This window comes from Phocoena phocoena, chromosome 3, assembly GCF_963924675.1.
Source record: "Phocoena phocoena chromosome 3, mPhoPho1.1, whole genome shotgun sequence".
Taxonomy (NCBI): Eukaryota; Metazoa; Chordata; class Mammalia; order Artiodactyla; family Phocoenidae; genus Phocoena; species Phocoena phocoena.
Window position 1 is genome coordinate 49779987 of NC_089221.1, and position 16602 is coordinate 49796588.

Consider the following 16602-nt stretch of genomic DNA (forward strand, 5'->3'; position numbering starts at 1 on the left):
GACTGTTTGGACTTGAGACCCAACTCTGCTACTTGCCGGCTGAGTGACCTTGAGAAATTATTAACCGCTCGTGCCTCAGTTTCTTCATCTGTAAAACGAGTGTAGAGTATTTTCTACATCCTAGAGTGCTTGGAAAGATTAAATGAGTTAGTACTCATCAATAGCGCCTAACAGGGCATAAGCACCACGTAAGTGTAATTTGATAAATAAAGAACTATGAGTGGTGATAAGCTCTAACCCAGTGTGGTCAGAACCCCTAAAGGCAAGTTCCCTGCCGAATTCAGGAGTCTGGACATTGCTAAATTGAATGAAGAGCTGGATCTGTGTACTACATCAAGTTCCCAGAAATGGGAGATTTCCCAGTTTCAGCCCAGGGCCCCTCAGAGTTGCAGTTTGGCCCTTTTATTTTGTACGTGGAGAAATGGCGACCCAGGAGTTGTCAGTCACTTTCTCAGCTCCACACAGCTGGTTTATGGTGGGGCCACAGCCAGGGCACCCACTCCAAACACATTCTTTTTATATTAGGTTCAAGTACATATCCATACATATCTACTATAGTCAAGCATGCATGTAACTTGGAAAGGGGAAAGAATTCATGAATAAGTCTCTTTTTGAATAAGTAGATTTCATTCATTAGCATGCTTTCTTATTACAAATTATCTAATCATTATCCTTATTGGAAACACTCGATGCCAAACAGAGATTGCAGCTCTGTGAACGTCAGTATGTTTTTGGTGAATTTTGTCGTGGGCTAAAGTCTTTCACTGACCTCACTTCTCCCCTCTTTCCATTCCTGTGGAACTCTGCCAAGTAGCACCCCTACTTTTAATAGAATTAAGTTAAAAATAATCCACTGCCTTAACACATCTGGTTATCTTTTTCTTTTTCTTTTTTTTTTGCCCTCACCCTGTGGCTTGTGGGATCCTAGTTTCCTGACCAGGATTGAAGCCAGGCCCACAGCAGTGAAAGCGCGGAGTCCTAACCACTGGACTGCCGAGGAATTCCCATGGTTATCTTTTTCATTATTTTTGAGTATTATCTTTTTGTTCTTGTCCGTATGCACATAGAGTTTTGCACGGTTATGTCTGTAGTACCCCAAAAACTTTGAAGTATGCTCTTGTCATTTAATATTATTTATAAATATTTATATATCCACAAATTTCCCATAAATACCCACTGTTAATGGTTACATAATTCATTGTGATTAAACTAACCATAAAGTTATAAAATCTTTTCCCTATTATTGACATTTGAATTGTTTCCGTTTTAAGGTGTTGAATATGGTGCTATAATATGTACTTTTTTCTTCTGTTGATTTATTGCCAAAGGACATAGTCTCAGGATTGGAATTATGTGGTCAAAAGTGTGAATATTTTTATAGCCAAAAAGTTATATTGCTCTATATTTTTTTCTGGTGATAATGCCCCCAGCAGTGTATGAGTATACCATTTTCACCACGCTCCTATCAACACTGAATATCTAACAGCTTTTACTCCCAAACAGGTGTGCTTGTACCAGGAAAGAGTTCATTGAAGTGATGACAAATCATTGATGAGTGTTATGTGGAATGAACTTGATAGTTTCCCTGACTGGGAAATTTCCTTTTCATTTCACACTCAATTAGTAAGATCTATAAGCATCATGACTTTTAGTTCCATAACAGTGCCTTGCATAGTAGGTATCCAATAACTTATTGGTTTAATTTTGTGTCCTATATGATGCTGACCTCTGGTAGTCATGCTATATACATCACGGTACCCTACAGTAGAAAAGAGCAAAGTGAAAGGGGAGGGGAGGTGCCAAAAAGTGGAAGAGATGCTATCAGATTTCCCAGGAGGGAAAATGGGGAGCATCTCCCCCAAATGCAGGGTCACAACCCTGTCCACTAGTGCCTTGGGCATCACCGAGTCTGTCCATGTCTACTCCCTGACCCTTAAACATGAATCTCCTCCCTGCCCTTCCCAGCCCCACCCCCAGCATCTCTTCTACCTCAGCTTCCCCTCCATTCCCTCTCCCCCAGGTTGGCTTGTGCTCCCTTCCTTCACTTGTTTGGTCAGGTATTCGCCGTGCTCAGCCTGTGAGGGATCCAACGATTAAACATGTGTGAGTTTGCAGGGCAGAAATTGGAGACACAGATGTAGAGAACAAACGTATGGACACCAAGGGGAGAAAGCAGCAGGGGGTGGTGGTGGTGGTGTGATGAATTGGGCGACTGGAATTGACATGTATACACTGATGTGTATAAAACTGATGACTAATAAGAACCTGCTGTATAAAAAAAATATATAATAAAATTAAAAAAACAAAGACAAAAAACATGTGTGAGCCCTGCCTTCCCAGAGTCTGAAGTCTGAGAGGAGAGAGAAAGGTATTTTTAAAAGGCAGAATGGAATAAGTGTCATAAGAATACTTCAGAGAAGGTCCTCTGGGAGGTTTCTTCTGGGCATGGTATCTGAGAAGATTTTACTGAAGTGGTGTCCAGACTGGGCTGTGAGGACTGGGAAGGATTTGGACAGTGGATCTGACAGTGTCCCCAGCTTCTCAGGATCCTCAATGCCATCCAGATCCTTATTGCTTCAGTCACCAAAATAGGTACCCCAGAGAGCTGAATATGCCAGGGGCCATGCAGAAGGTTAAAAAATGTACATGGCATATTTCCTTCTCAATTTAGAAGATGGTTTTGGTTTTTTCTCTTTTAGTGGGGTGAAACAAATTTTTTGAAAAGTGAATGTGCTTCATCTGGGTGAGGCAGTACAAGGGCCGTCAGTGCGGTGCCCAGGTATGTGGAGGGTGGCAGCTGATTGAGGACTGCCCTGGGGGGTTGAGGCTGTCCTTCCTTCAGACTGGTCCATGCCTGTGCTTTATTGATTTTTGCTTTTGTTTTATTCACTACTGACTGTGCTGGACCAGTTGTTAGATGTTTCACTTATTATCCCTGGGAGGAGGGACACTGGGATATCTTGTAATCTAAAGAGAATGCAGGTGGAGTCTGTGAGGTTAGGTGACCAGGGCTCTAGTGCCAATCCTAGTGCCTCGCGTCAGAAAAGAACCCAGGTTGTCGATTTTAAATGTATGAGAATTGGATCATTTGCATCATCTCTTTAGTTGTTATCTTCTCTGTCTAGTCCTCTCCATGCCAACCCAAGCCTCCTCAACTATTTCCTTTTCTTTAAGTGCAGCTCTCTGTTAACCTGCATACATTATAGTTGATCCTTCCCCCACTCTCACCAGATTTACCAGGCTACGGGGATATTACAGATTTAGAGGAGTGTCATCTGAAGTGATATGTCTGAGGAAGATGCTCAAACCCCTGAAAACTTACACATGCTTCTAAATGCATGTTTTGTTTCAGTGTCTCAGAATACTTGTAATTGCTGTATCATGATGACACAATATAGACAGACACATTTATAGGCTGCTTTTTCCAATTCTAATTCTCATGGTAGTGAAGTTGACACTCTTCCTCCCCACTCACAAAGAGACAAAAAGGCATCCTAGGGGGTAGAGTCCACTTACACTCAAGTGAACTGTCTGCCTTACTGAAGCTCTCCTTAGAACGCTGTGTCTGGAGCTTTTGTGTTTAGGGTTTGACCATGGTCTTTCCCATTTACAATCAGGGAGCTCTGGTTGTGAGAGTAGCATGCCTTCCAGGGGATGGGGTTGGAATGAGGTTAGGCTCCTACTTGGAGGGTCTGTGGTTATCTAGAACTTTTCCTACTCTCAATCTATTGATTTGAAACCAGGCCCCTTCCGTATTCCTCCCTTTGGGGAAATGGTGGGGTGATCTATAAATTGAGTCAGTATCCAACGGTCCTGAGCAATGGGACTTATTCAGAGTAAAGTAAAAATGGACACACTGCGCCCCTTCCACCTACCATAGGACCTGAGCCCTCCGACCCCCCACTGAAGCTCTAGAGTTGGAGGTGAATTTGGCACACAGAGAATGGTCTTTCATGTTATCTTTTCCTGGTACTCAGGGCTTATCAAAGAGCTCTCTTTAAAAAAAAAAACTACTAATTTTTTGGGAATATAAGTAACCTGACACTATAGTAATTCTGTGTTCCTGGGAATCTATTTTAAGAACTCTACATGCTAATCATTGACCTCTGATTCTTGAGCATGGGATGCACTTCGCAGATCATTTTGGTCTCCCCAGAGTCCTTGTGCGTTTTCAGCCTAACATTACCATTTGAATAAATCAGGACAGACTTGCATATGTTAGGGTATAAGATAAATCCTGAAATCTCAGTGGTGTAACACAGCACAGTGAATACTCCGTCATGTAAAGTTCATTCTGGGTTGTGTGGCCCTCCCTAATCTTGTAGCTACACCGTTTGGTACGTGTGGATTTCAGGGTGGCTGCTAAAAGGGAAAAGAGGGATTGAGGAGGCACATTGGCTTTTACTGTTTCAGCCCATAAGTGACATAGTTCATGAGCCATAACCAGGCACATGGCCCCAGTAGAACTGCAGCAGGTGAGGGAATGTGAGGAAAGAGGATGCACAGGGGGCATTTGGTGAGCACCATCCAACTCTCTGCCACGTCAGTCTTACCCCCAGATGCTTGTAACTTGGAAGGTAAAAGCAGGTTGTCTCACTCTAAAAGCTTCCAGGTTTTGGGAATAGCAGGAGCTCTCTTTAACAGTGTCCACTTCACAGTTTTCCTAGAATAGCAGGGGATCTCCATTCCCCCACGAATCATACTGACTGACACGCTTGACACCCGTTGGTACTCTCTTGGCTGGAGGGTCACTCCTGAGATATGTCCATTTGCTTCCACTCCCACCCCTCCAGGGTGTGTTTACCAGGTGTGGAAACCGTTTATGAAATATGTTCACAGCTCACTCGCTCCTGTATCCATGCCCCTTTGCAATTCCTCTAAGAGGGTGGTGTCTTTTCCCCTACCCTTGAACAGTGGCTGGCCTCGAGACTTGCTTTGAACCACAGGATGTGGCAGAAGTGACAAGTACGCTGTGGCTCACTGAACAAGCCCAGGTGGTCTGCTGGCCCCTTCACCTCAGCCAACATTCTGTCAGACCCCAGAAGCAGAGTGGCCCAGCTGATGGCAGCTGACACACAAGGAGCTCCCAGAGCCCAGTCTCCACTGCTGACTGCGGAAGTGTGAGCCTCAGGATGGTTTGCAACCAAGCAACAGCTAACTGACACACCAGGGGTCGGCATGCTCGGCAATGCGTATATACCAGCTGTGTTGTTTTCTAACTAAGAATGTAAATGCATATTACTATAAAAGGATGAAATGTGAGGGTGAAAATGAAGAAAATTATTTCTACGAAAACTAAATTGAATGCTTTGTAAAGACTTGATAAAACAAGTACCTTTAAAAATTTCAAGTAAGGTGTGGTGAGACATCTATAAAGAAACAGAGGGAAAGTCATAAAAAATGTGATGGATTTACCCTCCAATTGTTTCGCATATGTATATATATATATAACTTAAAAAAAATTTTAGTCTTTATTAATAGGTTCAATCTGGATATCATAGATCATTAGATTGTGAGGAGAGGTCTAAGGCTGCTGTACAGATATGCCTCACAACAATTTGTTGACTTAAAGAAGATGGAATTTTATTTGTTTGTTTTTTTTTTTTTGTCCTATGTAGTAATCCAAGTTGATCATTCTAGTTCAGAGGGGAGTTGGTCTGTGCAGTCATTCAGGGATCCAGGATTTTCATCATTTTGTTCTGCCAACCCCCTAGGCCTTGTTGGTACCTAAATGGTAGAAACTGTGTTATGGGTTCTGGAATCAGAAGAGGACAGAGAGCATTGAAGAGGCATAACCCTTATCCCAAGACATCAGTCACAAGAGGCACCCTCACTTCTGCCAACACTCCACTGACAAAAACTCAGTCACATGACCATGTGACAGTAGTTAGACCATGCCTAACTACAGGAGAGACTGGGAAATGTATGGTTTGGGGGCAAAAACATGCTGAGCTAAAATCCTTTTATCAGAGAGAGGGTGAGAATGGATTTGGGAGAAGAGGCAGCAATCTCCACCAGAGGGGTGCGTCTTAGAAACGTTTCTTGCAAGAAGGACAATGGGAAGTTTGAATGAATGGACCCACACCCAGTGGGAAGGCCTTGGTGAATTGATCTGCACTTCTAGATTTTAAACTAACACATTTATGATAAGAATGTATCTGTTTTCATGACTTATAGCCTTGATTTCTTCAAATTAATTAACTACTTATGATGGTCCTGCTTATTTATGATAGAGATGAGGACATTTTATTCTTTCTGTCTCTTTGCTCTTCAGTGTCTCCCTTTTGTCTGCCCTTCTGGGGGCTCAAGAATACGGCAGACTCCTTGAGTGTCTGCATGCCATTTTGAAGTGATGTATATTTCTTAGTAGCCTCCTGTTTTTAAAAGAAAATGTAGAGTTAGCTCAGTGCTTGAGATGTGGCCAGCTGACTAAGAGAAGGCAGGAAAAAGAGTAATGTCTAACTGTACCCATTCCTTAGTCAGTACCCAAGAAAAGGTTAGGTTGAAAGATGGCAAGAAGTTGCTTCCTGAATCCAACTTTGCTTGCACACAACGCCTCTCTGCAGGTACAAGTGGCTCCATTTATCTTGGGAACTGAGGCCACGAGATCTTGATTTCTGGCTGCACAGTGAACTGTTGGAAGTCCCTGTGGGAGCTGCTCTACATGAATGGTTGGAGCTGGTCCTTCTGCACCAAGAGGAGCCGTGCTGAAGATTTGAAGAAATGGATGCTGGGCCTCGATTGAGCACGTGCCACTTAAAACTCCCGCAGTTGGGCGCTGGCTCCCCTCAGCTTGTTCCTGAGCCCAGAGAACCTGGGCCCCAGATGTGCCCCATTTGGGTGCCTGCCTCTGTCCCTTCTCCTTGTGTTTGATGCTCTTCAAGAACCCTTAGCCTCATCATCACCTCACTCCCTGCTCTTTTCCTTCAGTTCACACTGGTGGGCCTGACTCTGGAAAAGGGTTTTTAAATAAAAGAACATTGAAATAAAGGCACAAACACATGAAAAGATGTTCAGCATCACTAATTATCAGAGAAATGCAATTCAAAACCAGAATTATTTATCACCTCACGCCTGTCAGAATGGCGATCATCAAAAAATCTAGAAACAATAAATGCTGGAGAGGGTGTGGTGAAAAGGGAACTCTCTTGCACTGCTCGTGGGAATGTAAATTGATACAGCCACTATGGAGAACAGTATGGAGGTTCCTTAAAAAACTAAAAATAGAACTACCATATGACCCAGCAATCCCACTCCTGGGCATATACCCAGAGAAAACCATAATTCAAAAAGATACATGCACCCCAATATTCATTGCAGCTCTATTTACAATAGCCAGGACATGGAAGCAAACCTAAATGTCCATCAACAGAGGAATGGATAAAGAAGATGTGGTACATATATACAATGGAATATTACTCAGCCATAAAAGGAACAAAATTGTGCCATTTGCAGAGGCATGGACTATGTATAAAATAGATAACTAATGAGAACCTGCTGTATAGCACAGGGAACTTAGTGCTCTGTGGTGAGCTAAATGGGAAGGAAATCCAAAGAAGAGGGGATATATGTATATGTATAGCTGATTCACTTTGCTGTACAGCAGAAACTAACGCAACAGTGTACTCCAATAAAAATTTTAAGAAAACCTAAAATATATAAATAAAGAAAGAAAATAAAGGAACATTTTCTAACTTGAGAGGAAGTCATATTTTTCTCCATTTGTCTACCAGAGTGTTCTGAAAAGTTGGCTTAAAAGTGACAATGTGGAAGAGTCTACATAGATATGCAGCAACAGGATATTACAGACATTTTACTATCTCACAGTGTGTGAGAGCAGGATCCTGATGTGTCATCTTCCAGATATTGTCCCATATCTGCTCAGTACCCATCACATGGGCCCGATCTGGGAGACACTGTTTATTAAACGCAGGATTTTTCTTTTTTCTTTATTAGGCAAGGAGAAACACGTAGGACACTGCTGCAGGAAACCAGAAATTCAAAGTTGCTATATTTTGTCTCCTTCCAAGTGTGGGTTTGGATTGTGGAGACACTGATAGCTACTCTTTCTGAATACCTACTGTGTGCCAGACACTGAAGTAAGGGCTTTACATGTATCATTTCATTCAGTCTCGGCAATAATCCTGCGATCATTTTCCCCAACTTACAGACCAGGGATGTAAGTATTCGGAGAAATTACTTTCCTAAGATATCCAACTATTAAGTCATGGAGCAGATGTTCAAGTCCAATTTTCCTCTTCATCACAGCACAGCGTGAAGGGTACACATAGCAGTGCTTATTCCAGAAAATGTTAAAAAGTACACTATAAGATTCAGCATTCCCAAAAAAGAAGTCTGGCTGTCTGGCTCATTTTGTGGAGGATGCTGGGTAGTCTATGTAAAAAAAAAAAAAATAAGGCAGATTATACTCTCTGATAATGTGGCTGTAAGACGTTACTCCCTGTGTGCTGAGAACAAGTAACACCCGCTCCCACCCGTATTTTATAGGTCTGAGATCGCCTTCGTCTTCTCCAGCTCTGGTTTGTATGGGCTCCTTGGCAGCTGTGCTCTGGTCAGATATTTTTCCATAAAAGGTTCTGCCACGGGCACTGGCTTCCTCCATGCAGAGGATGCCAGGGGCCCATTTTGTCAGCCTTTCCTCTAGCTTGAAACCCACTGAGAATGTGTCACTTCCGAATTTCCATGTAACCTTGGGGTTTAGGAATGTCAGTTGTTTTTTCCTGTTCTTTCTGTTTTGAATCAGAGAGGAAAAGGCTATTCAGGTGCTCACAAGATTTATTAAAAGCACTGTCTGGTTTGGGTAGATGATTGTTGAGTGATGAAAATCCCCTTACAGTCGGGACCTCACGATCACAAGTGCATCAGGATTGGGGTTCAGGGGTGAGGGCGAGGAGGCCAAGGACTGAGATGGGCAGAAGAAAGACACATGATCTGTGGGTGCCTCGCCGCTGTGCTCTGTAGCATCTGCCTTCCCCTCCGAGGCACTGAAGTTGCTGGCTGTCTTGTCTGTCTTCTCCTGTGATTCCGACTCCTTGAGGGTGTATATGACATTTACCAGGTGATCAAAAAATGTTTAGTGAATGAATGAACAAGTGAATGAGAGTTCTGATCGCCAATTCAGGCTAAAGAAATAAATATCTTAAAACTGGACTAATTCCCCCTCTAGAATGGGATGGATTGGGAAGAAAGGCATTTGGTTTGATATTTATATGCCCAGAGCTATACTCTACTGTCATGCTCTAACAAGGTTTTCATTCCTAGCTCCCCCTGAGATTCTAACTTAATTGGCCTAGGGTGGGCCTACAGAAATCAGTATTTTTTAAAAAGCTCCCTAGGAGTTTCTGTTGAGCAATCAAGGTTGAAAACCACCATTCTGCATATACTTAGAGGAATTAGTACCTTATGGCTGATGGAGCTTGTGGGTGGATTATGTCCTGGCTGAGCCTTGTGGGAAAAAGCTATTGGCTCGCAAACACATTTACCCAAAGATAGGAGACAAGGACGTTTTCTGGAAGCTCAGCTCAGGTGCTCAACTCTGGTCTGATTCAGTAACTGCTCCTCTGTAGGATGTCTCAGCAGGCATTTAACTGGTGCCCTAAGTGGATTCTCCTGAGAGCCTCAGCGTCTTTCCTCCATCAGCCTTCCCCTACCAGCGTTCTAGTCTAAGAGTAATAACTTATCTGACAAACCTGAGAACGCGTTAAATGGATAGACACAGCTTCCTGGTAGAAATGCTAAACTGAGGAGAATGGGGTTAGGAATAAATATGTGTCTCTCTTGCTCTGAAAATGGAGATTTGAATTGTGTTAAGATGCTGGGATGCATGAAAATTTTGTGTAAGTAGCCAGTGGAGCGAGAACTCTGATTGTTTTTCTTAGGTTGTTATAATAAAGACTTAAAACGTTTTCTGGCTTCACTGGTTTCTTACTCCACGTGCCCCTGTGATGGAGTTCGTGCATAACACACCTCGGGTCAGCTTCCTTTTCGCTATGGGCTGGGGGCGTGGGTGGAAAGAGAAAGCAGGAAGTGGAGAGACAAGCTATATTTTTCTTTTGCCTTTAAAGCTCTGTGTTTCTAGTATATCTGTATTTAGCCCACCATTTCCTTTTTCTTTAATGATTTAATGTGTTTTCAGGGTAATTTGCAGAGAAATGTACCTTTACAGACACTCAGAGAAGCATCCCCTACGTGAGTTTGGCTGATAGTTTTATGGGAGTTTTGATTAATTGGTGTCACGAAATGTGAACGGTCTAAGATTTTGCCTTCTTGCAGTTTAACGAGTTGTCCTGCCACAGTTTCATGGATGCCTGCAGAGACTGGAAACTCCTGAGTGAGAAACAAAGGACGTTATTGCTCACAGCATTAGCAGTGGCCAGAATATTGGCGATTTCTTGTACCCCCTTCCCCAAGCTCCAATTCTTACCAGGTGATGGCGAACAGGACAAGGTGATGTGCACATATAGGAAAGGACCTCGGAGCTTAAGGAACTCACATCTTTTACAGAGTAAGCATGCTTACCCTGTGCTCTGAGGCATCACACTATCTCTGTCTCCCAAGGCTGTTCACTAAACAAAAATACTTGAAAAGATATTCTGGAACAAAGTCAGTCAATGCCTCTGCTTGCAAGACACACAGAAACATCAGCCTCCCATTGAGAGCTACCTCCAAGAGTGAGTCAGGATGAAGAGGAGGCGCTCATGGAGGTGTGGATAAAGCCGAATGCTGAGCGAGAAGGTGGACTTTATAAAATTCCCTAGATCCCATCTCAAATGTAACAAGTGAGGACCTCCATGTATCAGTGAGCATTTGCTATGTAACAAACATCCCACAACTTAATGGTTTAAAATAACAACCACTTTATTTAGCTGGCCCAGGCGTCTTCACATGCTCGCAGTCACAGGATTTCTGGATCAGCAAGAGAGTGAGCCTGATGTGCACATACTTTGCAAGCCACTGCATCTTGTTTGCTAGTGCCGCATTAGCTTTTGAGGCTGCTTTCACAATCTTCCACACTCCAGAGCTCTGCTTGGTTCCTTCCACCTCATCCTCCAGGTCTTAGCTCCTTAGGGAGTCTGCCCTGTGCTCTCTCGCCCCGTCACCACTTCCACCCCATGACCCAACTTCGTTTTCATCATAACCCTTACTAGATCCCCAAGTTAATTACTTACTAACCTATTCATATATTAAAGTAAAATAAGGGAATAAAGTAGAAAAATATATAAAAGTAAACAAAAAAATTATTTCTCCAACCACAAAGCAAGCTCTCAAGGACAATAACTTATCTTCAGCACCCAGAGAAGAGCCTGGAGAGAGTAGGTGTCAATAAAAACTTGTTGGTGAATGACCTTCCAGGACCATGGATTTGGTCATCTTTGTGGGAATGGAGAGGCAGAACCAGGAAAACATACACCAGACTCTTGACTGACACCTCATGGCTTTAGAGTTGGAGTTAAAGTGGGAAAGGCATGTGCATGAAGCCAGGGGACTTCGTCATCAGATATTCATCTGCCAGATGGCAGAGACTTCCACATGGGGACCATGTCTCTTCCTTCAGTTGAGGAATGATTCCACTGATTAGGATTCAGTTTATTATTATGGAATTTACTGGCATTTTAATGAAGGCAGGCCTTTTTTTCTGGGGGAAGGACACTTTACATTTTTAGGTTTTAGAGGCTTAGAAAAAGTAGCTGAAGGATTTGTTTTGCTTTCTGTTTTGCTTTTTTTTGCTTTCTTTTTACAATGTCACTTAGCTTTTATATAAATCACCCCCAAGCTTTCTTTAAAGCCCAGGGAAGGTTGACAATGAGGCTATTTTCTTCTCCTTAATTCTCACTTTTGTTTTTGCTTTGCTTTGCTTCAAGTTTCACAGTCATGGACGTTAGAGAGACCTGGGTATATTAGTCAGGGTTTAACAATATCTTCATGTGTTCATATTTTATTCCTGGTATCAAATCTCTATTAGAGAAGTAGAACCAGTAGGAGATCTATATCTATATATTTATATATCTGTATGTTTTCCCATATATCTGTCTATAAATCTATCACCTACCTATCCATCTATCTACTTATTTAATACAAGGAATTGGCCTCTGTAATTGGAGCTGGCAAAGCAAGTCTGCAACCCATAGGGCAGGATCCAGGATTCCAAGATCACAAGCTGGAATTCACAGAAGGAAGCTCTCTTCTCTTTTAGGGAAAGTCTCAGCTCTGCTTTGAAGACCTTTCAACTGATTGCTCAGGCCCACCCAGATTCTTCAGGATCATCTCCCTAACCAAAGTCAGTTTATTAGAGACTTCAACTGCATTTGCAAAATACCTTCACAGCAACACCTAGATTAATGTTTGATTGAATAATTATTAGGACTATAGCCCGGCCAAGTCGGCACATTAGAAAACTCATCACACAGGGCCTAGAATGAGGTGTAGGGTAGAAAAGGAGCCTGAACAAGTGTTCACAAGGTCTGAACACATTCCTTGGTCCTTCCTTATGGACTGTGGAATAGTAACTCAATAAACCTATAATTTTCTAATCTAATAATCTGTAGATAGAATAACACTCTATCCCAGTTGTGACCAATATGAAAAATACTAAAAGTATGTTGGTGAGACTCTGAGAAACACTGAGCTTAAAGGGCAGGGGGCCAGGAGTCAGTGGGCTGCAAACAGTCAGTGGATGGGTGATCCATCTCTCATTTCACAGGGACTTGTTCTCAAGGCTCAAAAACGCGACGTCCCCTTCCTTGCCACTCAGGTTCTTCACCTGTAAGTAATTATTATTCCCAACAACAATTTAGCTTAAGCTTTATACATTGCAAAATTTTCCATCTCCATGCCCATGTGTACTCACACACATATGCACACACACACATGCAACACTCCACACACATACATGTACATTTACACATCAAGAATTCCTGCAGTTCAGGCAAAGGCAAAATTTGAAAAATGGGACAGTAAAGTCAGTCATCTTAATAACTGGGGTGACTTCATGTTTTTGCTGGGTTTCATCCAAAACTGGGCACCACTCAACTCTGGGTCAGAGTCAGAATGTGTGTACTGAGATGGCTTTCTCAGACAAGAAACACCTCCTGGGGCCTGGGAAGCTTCTTTGTTCCTTTTCCTAACCCCTCCAAATACTTCCAATGCTTAAAACGTTATTAACAACAGAAAAAAAATCTTCCTTTTATTCAATATTAGAAAAATAGTTTATAAAAAACACTCAGGAGAGGTGTGAAGGTAAGCAACATGTTCACATCAAGAGGCCAACAGCAGATTAATTCAGCTCTTTTTCAGATTTTGATGAAATATGGGAAAGCCTCTGTGGAGGCTCGGTGGGCAGGAAGAGCCTCCACTTCTTGGAGAGTTGAGAGTTGAAAGAGAGTTGAATAGGGGAACCGATGCCTGGAGGTTGGTTTGAGCTGGTCCAACCAAGATACAGTGCAGAAGTTTCAAGAACTTATGCTGACTCATGCTTTTTAAAAATCCTCCTTCAGAAAACAATTACAGTAATGTGTTTGGCCAGTCAAGCCCATGTTATTATCATGAGTTTGTGTCAGGTTTATTCAAGTTTCAAAAGGGAAATTGATCATGAACACAGCTCTTCCTTCTCAGCCTGTAGCTCCCAGAAATAAGTATAAATTCATGCTGGGTATGGGACTTTTTGGCAAAGCCATCCCAGAATTTCCTCAGGGGATAGGGAGAGGGTTAAAGTGCTACAAAGGTAACCTTAGAGCAAAATAAGCACCAAGCTGGGCTGCGCTGGGTCACCAACCCTCAGAGAGGCTATCTATGTCTGTCTGTCTATCTATCTATCACCTACCTATCCATCTATCTACTTATTTAATACAAGGAATTGGCCTGTATTGTAACTTATTTAATACAAGGAACTGGCCTGCATTGTAACATGGGACAGTGGAGGAGGGTCTACTCTTCTGAGTGTAGTATGAGATAGCCCGTTGGGAAGCACACTTTGAACCATAAAGCACCATATCCATGTGTGGTCATGTTATTGGGTGAACGCCCTTTGGAAGATCATGGGGAATATTATTTCAAAATCAGATGTGAAAACACTTAAAACAAAATTTTTTAAAAAATCTGTATGCTGAAGCAATTAGAAAGGGCTTCAGTTCTTGACTGAAAACAAAGTTCAGGAGAGCTCTTCAGAATAGGAAAGAATGGTGATGAGCCATGACAGCTCTCTAGAGTTCGAAGTAGGGCAGCTGACTTGGGCTTTTAGTAGGGTTTATGCACAACAATTGCTTCCCTTTCTGGAGTCGCTCAGGCTGAAGTGCTACATAGAAGCGTAATTAAGTCATATTTCAATTTATTTAAACCATTGTTTATCAGGAGCAGAATCTGTGCAATGCCAGATCTACTGCTGACTTCCAGGGCCAGCGTCTGACCCCAAGAGGGGACAAAGGGGATCGTTGCCTCAGAAAGAAATCTTCCCTGGTCTCTCTGGTTCGTGACATCTGTTTCCCTGCCCATACCGTCCCCCACAGAGGGCAAGAGTGCCTCTGCTCACTTACGGAGGAGAGGCTGTCCTCCTGCTTCTGAAGCTCAGGCCTTAAGAGTGGAAGTCCACTGGGGGAGTGGTCAGGGGAACTCCCACTGTCTAATTCCTTTTGACTAACAGAAAGTGTATGCAGAGGGGCCATCTCACCTCCAAGTGGTTCTGGTGAGTCGCTCCCCCAATTTTTTATTTTATGTTCAAAAAACTTCGTATCTCGGGTCTCTTTGGGTTGTAGTCCCATCGGAAGGTGCAAAGGTTGACCCACTTGTTCACCCTCATCCTTGACAGCATCTAGATGGCTTTGCCCTCCTGCTCTACTGGTTCCAGTGTGGGGAGAGAGGACAACACAGTCCCCAGCCTCCTGAAGGAAGCTGCGTTGATATTTTCTTCCCCTGGTGGCCCTCACACCTAGAAATGCCCAACTACTATGGCTGAATCCCTTGGGGGTGGAAAGGTTTCATGTGGATTCCAGAAGGATATGCTCATGGGGCTTCTCACCTTGCCTAGTAACTAATACTAGAATCATGGATTCACAGAAAGTTCAAATTGGAAGAACCTTAAAGATCATCTAGTCCAAGTTCTTCCTATACCAATGAGGGAACGAAGAGGTAAAGTGATGCATCCCAGGCTGCCCAGCCAGTGGACAGCAGAGCAAGGACCAGAGCCTGGGTTTCATCTCCTTAATTCCAGGTTCTCATCATTTTCCAGCCAACTCTGCAGTATGTCTCTTCTCTTTCTACTGTTGTCACTGTGTGTATAACACAGCATTTTAAACAGATTTGTCCTTATTTCTTACTCTCCCCAATGCCCGTGACACAAACATGTTTTAGGCCATTGCAAATACTTGCTTCCCATCCAGGGTGCCAGCTACAGAAGTCCCCATATCTGCGGCTTTGAACCTATGGATTACTGCTGAGCCATGGGATTACTTTTTGGTGAGTCTGTTGACCCTGCTCCTTGGATGCAGGGCTAAATCAGGTGGCTGAAACAATAATGATGAGCACCAGAAGGATGGTCCAGTGGGGCATGCAGGGGAGTTCCAGGCTCCACTAGCCTCACAGCATGAAAGTAAGAGGCCCTCTCCAGCTTGTTCTTGAGAGGACCACGTTCACCATTACTGTGTTCTCTTAGTCAAAATGCCAGAGGTTTGACCAGATGATGTTAACAGAGCATGTCAAACTATCCAGTTATGGATCTAACCTATATAGTATTCTTTTTTTAATTGAAGTATAGTTGATTTACTATACTGTGTTTGTTTAGATTGCTTCCATGTCTTGGCTACTGTGAATAGTGCTGTTATGAACCTTGAGGTGCATATATCTTTTCAAATTAGAGTTTTCATCTTTTCCCAGGAGTGGGATCACTGGATCATATGGTAGTTCTATTTTTGGTTTTTTAAGGAAACTCCATACTGTTTTCTGTAGTGGCTGCACCAAATTACAGTTCCAACAACAGTGTACAGGGGTTCCCTTTTCTCCACATTCTATCCAACATTTGTTATTTGTGTTCTTTCTGATGATAGCCATTCTGACAGGTGTGAGGTGATAAATCACTGTGGCTTTGATTTGCATTTCTTTGACAATTAACAATATTGAGCATCTTTTCATGTGCCTGTTGGCAATCCGCATGTCCCCTTTGGAAAAATGTCTATTCATGTCTTTTGCCCATTTTTTGATTGGGTTGTTTGTTTTTTTGATTTTGAGTTGTATGAGTATATATATTTTGGAAATTAACCTTTTGTCATTTGTGTCATTTGCATCATTTGCAAATATTTTCTCCCATGCCTTAGGTTGTTTTTTCATTTTGTTGTTGGTTTCCTTTGCTGTGCAAAAGCGTTTATGTTTGATTAGGTCCCATTTGTCTATTTTTCCTTTTATTTCTTTTGCCATGGGAGCCTGATCTAAGAAAATATTTCTACAATTTATGTCAGAGAATGTTTTGCCTATGTTTTCTTCTAGGAGTTTCATGGTGTCATGTCTTATATTTAGGTCTTTAAATCATTTGGAGTTTATTTTTGTATATGGTGTAAGGGAGTGTTCTAATTTCACTGATTTACATGTAACTGTAAA